Below are 15,378 nucleotides of genomic sequence, written 5' to 3' on the forward strand. Positions count from 1 at the left end.
GCTCTGTAGTGCAGCAGGGTGTTCTGCAGTGCTACTAAAAATGGGAAATTTTCAGCGAGGTGTGCTCTCAGGCCATTCTTAAGGGTCTGGTTAAACCTTTCTATGCTCCCGTTGGCTTGTCGGTGATACAGGGCAGTCCTGACGTGTTTGATCCCCCTCCTTTCCGTGAAGGAGGTGAAATCCGCCTAGATTAATTTGTGGCCATTGTCGGTAGTGATGGTGTCAGGCACACACCAGCGGGCGAAGAGGGAGAAGAGGAAGTCAGTGACCACCTGGGTGATTACAGACCCAACAGGACGCACTTCAGGCCCTTTGGAGTGCAGGTCGTAGGCCACCAGAAGGAATCGTTGGTGCTGCCATGAATGCCATGAAGGTCCCCACAGATGTCCACCTGGATGTGGGACCACGGAGCAGCTTGCCTGGTGTCGGGCCCGTCTTGCCGCTGGTGAGGCAGGCTGCACAGTCTTTCACCATGGTCTCGATGTCCCTGTCGATACCTGGAAAACCAAACCAAGCGCCTGCAGCGCTGTTTTACGACTCCCAGGTGACGCATGGATAGGATGCGCCCACGCAGGGCACTGGAAATCACTGCACGCAGACCCCTCGCTACGCAGATGTCATTTCAGCAGGAAAGGTCGTTTCTGACACAGTGGTAGGCTATCAGCTCTGCAGTGTCAGTGTCGTGCTGTCCGGTGACATAAACAGTTTTTCCCGCAGCCAGAGGCTGCTCGTGTGTTCTGCCAGTTGATCCCGAATGATTCCCTCTTCCAAAAATCCAAATTTGCACAGGCTAGCCAGACCCCGGAGGTCGGCAACGTAGTGGTGGACAGACTCACCTGGCCGCTGTATGCATTTGCAAAAGACAGTGCGGCGTAATATAACGCTCTGTGGAGCAGCAAAATGTCCGGACAGCAAGTCCACACAGTATCAAACTTCGGTGCGGGACCAAGAGTTTGGAAAATCTGTTGTCGCCAATGTTATCCCCCAATAACGAGCGGACAACGGCTTGTGCTCGCTTAACTTTTATTGTGTCTCTTACACTCTCATACACACTGTGTTGGCCCCGGTCGCCGTGACGTCACAACCCTGCGACCCTAAACTGTGGCTTAAAGCCATACACCACAGTTCCCTCAGCCCAAAATATATTTAGAACAAGTGTTATACAAAATGGATGGCCCTCCTGGATTAACTTGAAAGATACTTACCAGGCACAACATTAGGTGCACCTGCACCAAATTAAATTTCAATTCCGAAAATGCAACTATATTTATCCTTGTGGGCCAATTGTGTGAGCAGACAGCAGAACAACAAGTTTAAAGCATGAATACAGTAAGGCGGGGAAAATTATTGTGGTCATCATATTTACATTATTAGACTTAACTGTGGCCCAGGGGCCATTTGTGGCCACATCCATTTTTAAGCGAGCTGCGGCATTTCCTAAAAATGACATCTGCTACTAATCAATTTATTGTATATGCTGTGGTGAATAAAGATACCTTTTATTATTTTTTTATGAGACTTTCTGCTCTGTGTAAATATCACATGAATGATTGTATAATACTTTAAAAATAGCCAGCTTATGACAGATTGCTCCTGAGTTGGGATTCTGCCGCTGTTCAGTGCAGGGGCTCACCACTCGATTGTGGGAAAAATCTTTTGCCTTAGTTATATTACTTTGCCTTAAAATTTTGCCTTGAGAAAACTCAGTTAGCATTAAAAAAAAAAACCATTACGTAAACAATATACAATTGCTTCATTGATTTTGGTCTTCGTGATAAATTAAAGTTTTAAAAAAATCAAAGTGGCTCTTGCATTCTTCAATTTGTCTGTATGTGACCTTCAAAGGCACCTCTGGTTTAAGCAATATGTGTTTCGTGTTGCTTGTTAGCTGCAGTAGTCAAGAATGCACACACACTACAATAAACACATACTATTGTACAACAATTCTACACCACTGCAAACTTCCATTATTACATTTCTGATGAAAACAGTGAATCAAAATTGAGAATTGTTATCATTGTAGTGGTATGATCATGTCATCTGTTGTATTGGAATTAATTGTACAGGTAGAGTATACCTAGTGATGGGAAAATGAAGCTTCATGAAGCCCTTGTGATATTTTTTGACTCCTCGAGATGGCACCCTTGGTTGAAAGATGCAGTGGAAATGTAATCAATTTCCTTTGCACTAGCCTTTATATTTAAACCAAGAGCACCATCTAGGGGAGTCAAAAAATATCACAAGTTCTTCAGGAAGCTTAATTTTCCCATCACTAAGTATACCTAATGTGGCCAGTGAGTGCATGTGCCCACTCAGGCAGAGTTATACCATCACAAGCATCACCTGCCAACAAGGAACACTCTTTCGATCTGAGGTAGTGAATGTGTTTCCTTCAGTCCTTCCAGTCTCTGCGGAGAAGGCTCAAAGAACATTGACTCATCTCAAGGTCAAAGCACCTTCACAAATTTTCTGATGACTCTCATCTCGTGGGCCGAACAAGCAAGTAAAAAGAAAAGAAGGGCAGTCGATTGATCCAAAATTTTGCCTGGTCTGGAATCTATAAGTAGACATTTGATTTATATTTAGATTTAAATTTAACATCCAGTAATTTTTTCAACTTTTCATTTATACACTGTCTGGGTATATGCATGCAAATGTGTATGTTCTGGTACACATTTCAGGTTGGATGCCACTTACAGCTTTTCGTCCATGATGGCTCAATTCTTTGAATTGACCCACCAATCTGTGCTGAGCGGTTGATGACTAAATGCAAGGAACCCTCTCAACCAATCACCTGCACCCATTTTTCACTCAAGTGCAGAATAATAAAAACAAAACAAAAAAAGACTCTTTTCTTTCATAAGTGCTACCTGCTTTTGAATGTGAGCAATCAGTCTGGGCAGCTCATTGTCTCTACTAATCGCACACATTGTCAGCAAGATTTTGCTTTGTTTATGTTTTGTTTTTGTTTTTTTACCTTATGTTTATTTTGTTTATGCTTGTGTAGGTAAACACACTTCTTGTACCTACAATATGATATGTTTGTACTTGGTGGAATTTTGGAGATTTTCCTCTCTCGAGGTGCTTATCCATCCCCGCTGTCTTTTCAGTAGCATTTGGCTGAAAGTGAACTGAGAGCATCATCCTGTTCACCTCAGAATTCATCTCGTTACTGCTGTCATCTTTAACATCATCAATTAAAACCAGTGAGCCGTCATTACACTACCTACCCCATGTTTTACACATGGTGTGGTATGCTTTGGATTGATTTCCTTTTCCATTCTTTGTTCTTTGCTCCATTTAGTTGCAGGCTTTTGGTATCGTCAGAACAAAGAATCTGACTGGCTCTACATACAGTAGATCTTTGTTGGCTGTTTTACATCAACAATAGTCATCATGTATCATTTTCATGAGGCAAGTGAACGAGGCGTAGTATACTCAATGAGGAGTCACAGACTTCAACTGCCAAGATTAGTATTTTAATCAATGCGGCTTGCTCAGTACTAAATGCCATTTAGGAGCTAATGTTAACAAATTGGAATTGCAGTTAGTTGTTTAACAGGCATGTTTTAGCAAAGACAAGCCAAGTCACTTTCGCTTTTAGTTTATATAACAAGGAGTTGTGAGCTTTTATGTACTCATCCGTTTTCACATGTTAGATGAAATTCAGATTATTGGTTGGAATCATACTGTATTTAGAGGGAATCTCTACATTTATACATACAGACACACTGGTCCACGATTCACATTCCAGCAAACAAAAAGTAAAGTAACACTTCGTTAAAAATGACATCACAGTGCATAAGGGCTCAGTTTAGGAATGTCAAATGACGAAACTCGGAAAACAGGTAAATCGTGATTGGACGTTGACTTAGCTCTTAGGCCAGTGGTGTCCAAACTCAGTCCTCGAGGGCCAGCAATCTTGCAGGTTTTTATATGTTTCTCTTCTCCAACACAGCTGAAGCTCATCAGCAAGCTCTGCATAAGCCTGATAACGATCCTGTTGATTGGAACATTTGCATGGAGAAGGGAAACATCCAAAATCTGCAGGACACAGGCCCTCCAGAACCGAGCTTGGACACCCATGCCATAGGCACTGTGATGTCATTTTAAGTCGACAGCAAATGGCAAAATGGCCGCCCCCGAGATGGATAAAAAAAAGTGTATTTTGCTACTTATTCCACAAACACAATATTAATCAGAATGCCGTCGTTCAACTATTGGGAGAATAACACAACATATCAGTCTAAAAAATTTTTTTTGACTTGACTTCCACTTTGATGAACAGCTAATGTCAGTATAAAATTTAGACACAGCTCAAGAGCAGATTAAAGAAAAAGAAAAGTAAATGGAAGTTAAAAGCATTTGACATACATTTCTCAAAACAGAGATGCAAAAAAAGGCAAAAAGCTGAGCTAATGCTGTAATTCTTTAATTGCCAACTTTGCAAATATGCACATAACGTCCAATTTACACGGACTGCGGAACGGACGCGTTGCGTTTTCTGTACGGCTGCCGCAAAGAATAGAAAGCATAAGAGTGTGCGTGTCAATTCACACCAGCTGCAGTGCGGTGCGTATACGGTGCGGAAGGGTTTCCGCAAGGGTTCTAATTTTTCTGGACGCCGCATGCAGATTTTTATGGAGCTGAAGAAATTGCACGCACCGGACAGGATTTCAAGCATTGGCATCAAGGTAAATCCCGTATATTTCAAAATAAAATCATTTGTAAATTCATTTTTTGGGGGAGGGAAGCTAGCTAACTACATAGCATGACAAAAGTTGGACATTTAACACAAAAAACGAGCTCAGAATAAATTTAACATGACAAAATAACACTATTTAAAGACAAAACGTACTAACCATGGTACTACAGCCATGGTATAAGTCCCAGAAATAATTTTCTAAAGCATATCAATGTGACAACAGGCAAGTGTGGCTATTGTTTAGCTATAGAACTCTATACAGTATACACGGTTGTTATCGCGTGAACCCCTGTGATCTTGTGGTCTGGCGGATGCAGATTTCCGGACACGGACAGCTCACGCAACGCACGGATGCCGTACGGAAAATGCACCGCGTCGGTTCCGCAGTCAGTGTGAATTGGGCGAGGGAGTATATGGTTATCAATCCAAATGTCAGTTGTCTTATTTTCTGTATTTAAACATCAATTGTATGCTGGTAAAAATGAAAATTTAGCAGATTTCTCATCTCAGAATTGTCATGGAAATATTTTAAGCAATCACATTTGCTTTTCTCCAATATTTGGAGCCTTGACACTGTTGTCGTTCATTGAACTGTTGAAGAGGAAAGTGTTATTAAGAATATAAATGCTTTTGCTTCACTACTTTACTGTAATATTGTAGACAGGGTATTGATTTGACCTCCGGGTTGTTCTCATTTGCAATTATCAGTCCTGCTTGAGAGTGATAGACTCACTTGGGCCTCTTCGCACAGGCCTGAATACAAATGAGTCTTCTTTTATCTATCAAATAATCAGGCGTCTGCTCAAAAGCATGCAGCAGCTGATGCCCTTGATGTCATTGTGTGTTGGGGAGGGACAACAAACATGCGTGACTGACACTGCTCGTCCTAACCTCCTCCAAGGAGGAAAAAGCAGTTTCAAGCCTCTCGCATTAATTTTCAGGAAGTGTCTGGCAAATTGGGATTTAATTTGTCCAAGATTGCGGCCATATGTTTTCATTTCCTTTCAAGACAAGCTTAACTATCAGCTGGTGAATTGTTGTTTTTGCAACCATAGTGGTAAACTACTTTATTGTTTGGTTCTCTGATGGGAAAAACACATTTTGCTTCTGATGATTATCATCATTTGCTGTACATTGCCACCCAAAAAGTAAACAAGCACTTAAAAAAAATCTAATTTGTCACCTGTGGTTTATGGAGGCAAATATGCCAAGGACAAACCATAGCAAGAAAGTCTTATACTGCAAAGTAATGAAATATTAACTCATTCACCACCGAGTTAGCCGAGAAAAATCTTTGACGTCTATAGTTGTCAATGGCAGTGAATGAGTTAAGGACTATCAAAGCAAATCACTTTAAGTGGGGCCCTTCTACATCTGCTTTCATCCTCACAATACCACAATTGTTTTGAAACCCAGCCCAACCCTGGAGTACTCACCAGCCAATCGTACGGTACATATATAGAGCGATTCGCACATTCAAACCTAAGGACAGTGAACATTACATGCATGTGCCACTGTGCCATCCAGAATGGTTTTAAGCTTGGGAAATCTGCAACGCACTGTGATGGATGGACGGAGGACAGACAGACAGACAGACAGACAGACAGACAGACAGACAGACAGACAGACAGATAGATAGATAGATAGATAGATAGATAGATAGATAGATAGATAGATAGATAGATAGATAGATAGATAGATAGATAGATAGATAGATAGATAGATAGATAGATAGATAGATAGATAGATAGATAGATAGATAGATAGAACATTGCATAGAACATTGCATAGAACATTGCATCTTGTATTCAAAGGTAAAGGGCTTCTAGAAAGGCATTGACTCATAGGAGCTTTGTGATGAAGCCTGTGGTGGCCTCACTGCATCAGTAGTGATTTATGGTTTGTTTGTTTGTGCGAGAGCGAGAAGGTTAGCCTTTGATACGCTCAAACAATTGTGGCGCCAGGTGCTCTTGTCTCAAATTGATTCTCTTATTTGTCTAGTCGGGGAAACGCACTTGCTCAACCTTAGAGTTCAATTTAAATTTGAATCACAGCAGCATCAGAGTAAGGATTTCTACATTGCTAATATTGTTTGTCAATTTCCAATCGAGGGCAGTATTCCGGTGTCCTCTCATATTCCAAATATATGTACTTTACCGAAGTGGAAGATAAATTGCCCATTGGTGAATATGAGTGGGAATGGCTGTCCTTATGTTGGAACAGTCTGGTGACCAGTTCAGTACCCTGCCTCCCACCCAAAGTCAGCTGAGTAGGCTCCAGCTCACCGATGACCTTGATGAGGAAAAATGGAAGAAAAAATTAACTTTCAAATATTCCAATATTATGTAAATTAAAAGCAAATGCTTTTGAATTTAACAATCATTTCATTATTGTCTTGATTCACTTACTTGTCACATAATTTGACACAGACCACCATATTTGAAAATTGTATCCAGAAAATACATTGTGTGTGATGTCATAGAATAACTCTAATGAGACTTAAATGGTAAATGGACTGCTTTTTATAGAGCGCTTTAACTACATTATATGGTGCCTAAAGCACTTTACAATAGGCACATTCACACCAAAAAGAACTTAGAATTCCTGGTACAGACAGTATCTGGTCTTAAGAGGTTGTGTTTGGCCCACTTGTTTGAGTTCATACACGGCAACAGTGGGCAAGGCAGTTCATTCAAATGAGACTGATGACCCATCAGTTTCATTTGAATGAACTAGATTGCCCAGCATGATGTAGGGAAGAAACAAGCTACACTACCCCTTCTGTCCAACAGGTAGTTGCAACAAAATAAGCTGCAGAATCACGTACAGTTGAGCATGTATTTGCCACCTGGCAAAAGTTAAGTGTATAGTATAATCTATCTTGGTAAGGCAGTTGAAAACTGATTTTAATGTGCAATGCCATTCATGCTGCAGACAGTATTTTGAGGCAGTGATATATACTAATGTCAATTAAAAAAATGTTTTTACATTATACACATAATACACCTGTTTGTAGCCTGCAATGGAGCTTTAATTCACCATGTGCTATATTACTCTGCTGTCTGCAACCTGACTGGCATTGCAAATACTCTATCTAAACTCAATAAATAAACATGAAATAAAAAATGTTGGGGCATGAAACCATACTGCTGCTCACAAATGTTCACCTCTGCCCTCAGTCTAGCTTCAACTACTCTTTCCCATAGCTTCATTGTGTGGCTCATATTTTATTCCTCTGTATTTGCCACAACTCTGCACGTCTCCCTTGTTCTTAAAATGGGCACCAGCACATTTCTCTTCCATTCCTCAGGCATCTTCTCACTGTCTAAGATCCTGTTGAACAACCCAGTCAGAAATTCTACTGCTACCTCTCCTACACACTTCCATACCTCCACAAGTATATCATCAGGACCAAGTGCCTTTCCATACACATGCTACTTCCTGGTCCACAACAGTCACCTCTTCTACTCTTCGTTCTCTCTCATTTTCCTCATTCATCAACTCTTCAAAGTACTCTTTCCATCTTCCCATCACACCACTGGCATCTGTCAACACACTTCCATCCCTTTCCTTTTGTTACCCTAACCTGTTGCATATCCTTCCCATCTCTGTCTCCTTGCCTTACTAACCTATATAGATCAATCTCTCCCTCCTTACTATGTAACCTAGCATAGAAGTAATCGTAAGCCCTTTATTTGACCTTTGACAATTCTACTTCCACCCTTCACTGCATTTCCCTGTACTCCTGTCTACTTTCTTCAGTCCTCTCAGCGTCCCATTTCTTCTTAGCTAACCTCTTTCTCTGGATCCACTTCTGCACCTCCTCATTCCACGACCAAGTCTCCTTATCTCTTTTCCTTCCCGATGACACACCAAGGACGGTCCTACCTCTCTCCCTGATCTCATTTGCTGTAGTTGTCCAGTCATTTGGAAGCACCTCCTGACCATCCAGAACCTGTCTCAACTCCTTCCTGAAAGTCCTACAACACTCTTCCTTTTTCAGCTTCCAGTATTTCGTCCTCTGCTCTGCCTTTGCCGTCTTTGTCTTCCTCACCACCAGAGTCATCCTACACACTACCATCCTTTGCTGTCTGGCGACACTCTCACCTACTACTACTTTGCAGTCGCTGATCTCCTTCAGATTACACCGTCTATACAAGTTGTAGTCTACCTGTGTACTGCTTGCTCCACCCTTGTAGGTCACCCTATGTTCCTGCCTCTTTTGGAAGAAAGTATTCACGACAGCCATTTCCATTATTTTTGCAGAGTCAACCACCAACTCCTCCTTCACAATAACTCCTACTCCATTTCTCTTCCTATCTCCACCATGATAGAATACCTTGAACCCTGCTCCTAAACTTCTAGCTTTGCTCCCTTTCCACCTGGTCTCCTGAACACACAATATGTCCACCTTCCTCCTCTGCATCATGTCAACCAGCTCTCTACCTTTTCCTGTCATAGTTCCAACATTCAAAGTCCCTACTCTCAGTCCTAGACTCTTGTGCGCTTACCTGTTGACATAGAAATGCAAAATTAATAACAGTTGGCAAGACAAGTACTACTAGTTACTGTAAGTAAAATGTCTTACAGATACAAGTTAACACTGAATGAGGGCTGCTGCTTGGTAGCATGATGATGAGCTCACACTTGTGCCCGCATCGGAAACTTTAACATGTCCATCTACAACTGCTGTAAATTAAAACACACGCAGAAAAAAAATCACAGATTAGTATTAGAGGATATGTCTGTCATGTCTGCATATACTTGCATTTCATCTTCAACACTTGGCTTATTAATATTTATTCAAGTGCATTAATGTGCAATACATTTTATTTCAATAATTATTGGAGTACATTTTATGTTCTTATACCTAAGTGCAGTGTCTATAGTTAAACTCTGCGTATTACAGTGGATTACAATACTTTCATCCATCCATTTTACAAGCAGCTTATTACTTGATTTGGCTAAATAGTTTTTATGAATACTTGGGGTTCATAGACTGTAGGTGGTGAGTAAAGCTTTTTTTTGTTTGTTAGGTAGTGTTAAGAGAGGCTTTAGCTTTGGCATGAGCCTGTTATTGCTTTATGTAACTATAAAGTGCTGCTGATAATTGTTATACCTGTAAACCATCGAGTGTTAAATAAGCTTCTATTTTGTTACGTTAACGTGACTTTGCGGTGCTAACGCAGCGCTAGTTAACTCCCGGCGAGGTGTGTTTGATCGGACAAAACAGCCGTCACGGCGGCGCGACAAACTGGACGTGCACATTTCTGTTATTCATATACGCTTGTAAATATCTATAAGCAATCGTGGTATTTACGGTAGGGTAGGCCAAGAATTTGTCATTCCGACTGTTCATGGAAAAATAACACAGGTGATTTGCCGGTCGCGGCAAAATAACTACTGACTAAACGACACAGTCACACAAGTAAGATGCTGGCAAGCGCCATACGAGGTAGCGAACTAAATGACAATATTACAAGTATTTCTGTAAGATTATTGTCCTATTTACCTTCGTCTTCGTCGTGGCGAGCTGACTCCGGTGTTCATGAGCCGTGGCGTCGAATTGGCCGTCCCATTCACTCTGCAGTCATTTCCACTCCGGCTGCTGCTGTAGTAATCCAGTAATGCAGTAATAACGTGGTGGCTTTGGTGACGCCGATTCAAAGTCGTGCTGCATGCCTTTGTCTCCCAAATGCTTAGAAGAGCCTGTACCTCTGTCCGCCTTTCCATTCGCTGTTCCTTCATTTTAAAATATTGCGACAAATGAGGACATTATAACTAGTAAATATTGTAAATACTGTAGTACTGCTCGCGGGAAAAAACAACAAAGGTATGCTCGCAGTTAGGCTAACGGTAATGGCGGCTGTGCAACACACTCCCAAATTCAAACAACCAATCATCGTTTGACTGCACAGCACGCCCCCCTGTGCAATTCAGGGTACACACCAAGTCAAGTCAAAATACCCTCCTCAGGCTTAAGAGCTTAGGTAGTACCGTTCTGGCCCCCCCAGACCCAGAACCAGCTTCGTGTGTGAATGCAAACTTTGGACAAACTCTCAGAGTACATGGAGAAGTTCCATCATTGGTTCCTGCGGTTTGAAAGCCCCTAATACATCACATTCACCCATTCACACACACGCCAATGGTCGACTGCTGCCACGCAGGGTACTACCAGGTCCACTGGGGGCAAATTGAAATTCCATGTCTTGTTCAAGTACACTTCAACATGGTCACCACTCTACCACTGAGCCATGCCGCCTCAAAGGGGAAAGTCAACTCAAAAATTTCCTTGACAATAAGATGTTGTTTGTGCCCCTAATAGTTGAAACAGCATTCTGATTAATATTGCTCTTGTGGAATAGAGCAAAAGGCACCATGTTTTTGGCCAAATCTGGGGGTGGCCATTTTGCCACTTGCTATTGACTGAAAATAACATCACAGTTGCTCAGGGCTCAGGTAAGGACCAATCACAGCTCATCTTAAAAAAAACAAGTTAACAGTGACTAGTTGTTCCCATCAATCATTATTTCAGACATAGATTACCCTAGTTAGACTGATGATTCAGTATAAAACTACATTAACACATTTGTTATAGAGATTAAGAAAAAGTAGGATTTCAAAGGTGGATGCAACATATAAGAAATGTATTCAGCAAAAGCAAGCCCTGCCATTATTTGGAGCAAACATTTGGAGTAACATCTTGATTTATGAACCCCATATGCTGTCTTCCAGAGATTTGCAGGAGAATATGACACAGCCAATCTCTAGGCACAAATACTGCTACTGGACTTGCCATGTTCACAATCACGCCTGTTTGAACTGTTGTAGAGTGTGAATATGTGGAAGAAGCTGAGTCAATGGGTCACAGTCTGGAAATGACAGGAAGATTGCGACAGCTTTTGGTACAGGCACTATGATGATATGTTGCAGTATCTTCAATACTAGAAAAACAAGACAGAATGAATGATCTACCAACGTTCTTGACCTCAATGCACGAACACTGGTATAGTAACCAACACAACCACATTGGAGGACTTCTGGACAGACTATGACTATAGACTATACCATTTAATATATTAAACTAAAATGTCCACATCTGCTGAAAAACATTGTGATGAAACAAATCAAAGCATTTGCTATCCATAGAAAAACTTAAATGAACTATGGCGCACTACATGATGGCACGCTGTTAGCATACAGTGCTGCTCAATGGTTTGTGAACCTCTTTAGCAATTTGGACTTTCCAATTGTTTCAACCTGATTTTTTTGTTCAATCTGAACCATTACATTTTATATGAAATAACAGGTGTAGGTTTATCATTCGATGCATTGTTCTTTTTTTTCCTTCTTTTTTTTAATCAATTGTGTAGTCAAAACTAGCAGTCAAGTAGGATCAGGTAGGACAAATTGGTAGCTAAACTAACCACTGAAATGGACCAATGAAATGAGAGGTTTAGCGAAGAAATTGTGCATCACTGACTGAAACAGAGACAAAACCCAGGTGAACCCATACAGGTCAGTCACAAAATATTACTACAATCCTGCCTAAAAGTGGACGACTTTCTAAAAATATCAGCAAGACCCACAAGACAAATGATAAATCAGGTGAAAGCCAACCTGTGCATCACATCAAGGGATTAGCAGATATTTTTCTGCATCTGGGACACATGTGCATGCTTCAACAATCAGAAGAAAAGTCAATTCACAAGGCTTTCATGGAAGCCTCTGCTCACAAAAAAAGATCAAAGCTGCCCATCTCAACTTTGCCAGAGAGTACCTGGACAACACTGAAGCTTTTTGGAAGTCCCTTCTGTGGACAGATGAGTCCAAAATTTAACTGTTTGGTCACAGTCATGTTTGGTGAAAAGTCAACACTGCATACCAGCAAAATAACCTTCACCCAAGAGTGAAACATAGGGGTGGGAATGTTAAATTATTTTAAATTCTTCTAAATTTGTCATCCTCAGGACCTGGACAACTCCACATAATCCAGGGAATCATGAATTCAGAGGAATATTGTGAAATCCCAGATCATAACCCAAAGCCGTTCTTTGTGAAGTTACAGCCTGGTAGAAGATGGATCATGCAACATGACAATAATCCAAAGCATTCCAGCAATACAACCAAGGAATGTCTGAAGAACAACAAGATTCATGTTCTGGATGTGCCCAGTCAAAATCCTGACTTAAATTATTTCAAAATACTGTGGCGGGACCTGAAGCGGGCAGTTTATGCTAGACACCTGTCCAAAAATCCCCCAAAGTAGATGTGAAAGACTGATAAATCACTGAAGAAAGTGTTTGGATGAGGTTGCAAAAGGAGGAGCAATTTCCGATTAAGTGAGAGGTTTTGCACCCATGAGTTTTTCTTAAATCAACAACTTTTGTTCAAGAATGAATTACAATATTACTATTCTTTTTGTCCAAGTCCATTATTTTCAATGTCATCATTGTAGATTTTGGTATGACTAAACATTTAATAAGGTTATTTTAATATTTTATACAAAAAGTCTGACCATGCCTGCAGGGTTCACGAACTTTTGAGCAGCACTGTATATTGAGCAGTACATAGTGGCTTTTGTTGCCACGGTGACCACTTTTAAAGTGGTACTGTTTTAAATGGAATGCCATGTACCAAAATGATTAGACTTTGTGTGTTCATCGGTTCAACATTTATATTTCATTTTTGGATTTGCCTTAGAACTTATAATAAAACTACACTTGAGAACTTAGGGAGGGCTTCAAAGCCAAAAGAAAAGAGCAATATCTACAAATGGGGGGCACATCCACAAGGATAGTGTCATGTTTTTTCATGGCAAACCTACTTTCTTCTTCTTGCCAAGTGAGGCAAGATTTAGGATTGTGTCCAGCATCATCTTCATCCTGTCTTGGCAATGTGCCTGTCTGAGCTGAGCCCTGTACACCAAATAACCCCAAGCATCCTGTAAAGAGGGAGTACACGCTTGATTGATGGAGAACTGAGACAAGCACACACCAGTCATTCTTTTTGAAAGCGCGTTCTCTGGTGAGAGACACTTCATAATTTATTCAGCTGTAAAGATGCTGTGCTGTCCCTAAAGGCCCCATGACTCACAGAAAGTATAGAGTGTTTTCCTTGTTGCTCTTTTTTTCCTCCTACCCTTTAGGTGTTCTTAAAAATATTTTTGAAGTGGGACTGAGTCAGCAGTGTTGTGGATGAAGTTCTGCTCTTTTGACCTCGCTGCACATCACCCGTGAGGAAAGCCAGTGCAAATGTATTGAGTGAAGTGGATTGTATTTTATGTGAAAATAACAGTGTTTCAATAGTGGAACCGGCAAAGTTAAAACCAAGAATGTTAGGAAAACGGCGAATCTCCAATTGCAAGATATGTCATGCAAAAGATGCAAATCTCATCAGAATTCTGATTAGTCGAAAGCAGAGGTGTTAAACTCATATTAGCGCAGGGGCAGCATGTTAAAAACAATTGCCGTCAATTGCCCTAAATTACGAAGCTCAACTGTAATAATTTTGTTCCAAAAAATAACACAAATGCAAATGGAACGCGGCAACACTTTGCCTGTATGAGTTTCGGAAGTGTTAAATCTACCTGTTTTGTATATATATTGTGCCCAGAATGCGTGGCGCAGTTAATAAAGTTATAAGGACGTTAATCCTTGTCATATGTATTTGTGTTACCAGTAATTGTGTAACCAGTCATATTTAACACGTTTACATGTCGGTCTATGATTAAAAAAAAAAAAAAAAAAGTTTTTTAAACAAACCATAACTTTAGGTTGTGTGTAAAATAATGACATCTATGATTCTATTCCCTGGTCACAGTTCTGCATAAATAAACAGAGAATAGGGAAGTCAAGTCACTCAACCCACACTACACCTGGGGCTTTAACGGAGCTTGCAAAAAGCAGAGGAGAGAGACTGATGCATTTCTTTGGCTTTTCTGGGCTAACCACGGAAGCCTTTAAAACTTTTGCAGTATTTAGAAACAAGAAATCCAATCCTAGTAGGAAAGCCGTGACATTTTTTTTACGTAAAAAGTAAATGGACTGCAGCTACAGAAATTGCCTGTAAAGTCAAAATAAAGATATATAGATAATAATAATAATGGGCCACATTTTACAGTAAAATTTGTAAAGTAAAGTACCGGTAAGCCTTTTGTTTTCTCCCCTTTGTGTTTTGTGTCTGTGTTGGACGCGGCTGAAGACCTCTCCATGCACTTCCTTCCCTGCTGCAGACATGCCTAATTGCCAGCCACATATCCACTGCAGTCCACACAACTGGTCTCATTCCCAGATCGAGAAACAAATATGCTCCATTTCCTGCATTTTATTTCAGAATGATCACATCCACTGACTTCAACAAAGCCAGCAACCCTTCAAGACCTTTTGTCCTCAAGCCTTCCTCCATTATCAACTACCTTATTCATCTTCTGCCCACCTCCTTTACTTGGACTGCTTTGAATGAATACATCAATATATCCGAGGTTGTGAGTCTACGACGCCCTTTTTTTTTTTTTTTTGCTCATCTGGATGATAGGAGAGGATTGGCAATCCAATTAATAAGTCTTTTATGGTGGAGACTGTTTGAAGGTAGGATGAATTAATTGAATTATGTGAGTGCATATGAGTGAAATCAATAGAAAAACTTGTTTTGGCAAAACAACAAAGTGGAAG

The 15,378-nt window shown here is 40.7% G+C and overlaps 1 pseudogene; it reads right to left on the reverse strand.

Annotated features, from left to right (window-relative positions):
* Positions 1 to 8,110: 8,110 nt before the first annotated feature.
* Positions 8,111 to 8,786, reverse strand: LOC147174175 (uncharacterized; annotated as a pseudogene).
* Positions 8,787 to 15,378: the final 6,592 nt, after the last annotated feature.

This window comes from Leptonotus elevatus, chromosome 5 (genome assembly GCF_054856555.1).
Source record: "Leptonotus elevatus isolate MCC_2025b chromosome 5, RoL_Lele_1.0, whole genome shotgun sequence".
Classification (NCBI taxonomy): Eukaryota; Metazoa; Chordata; class Actinopteri; order Syngnathiformes; family Syngnathidae; genus Leptonotus; species Leptonotus elevatus.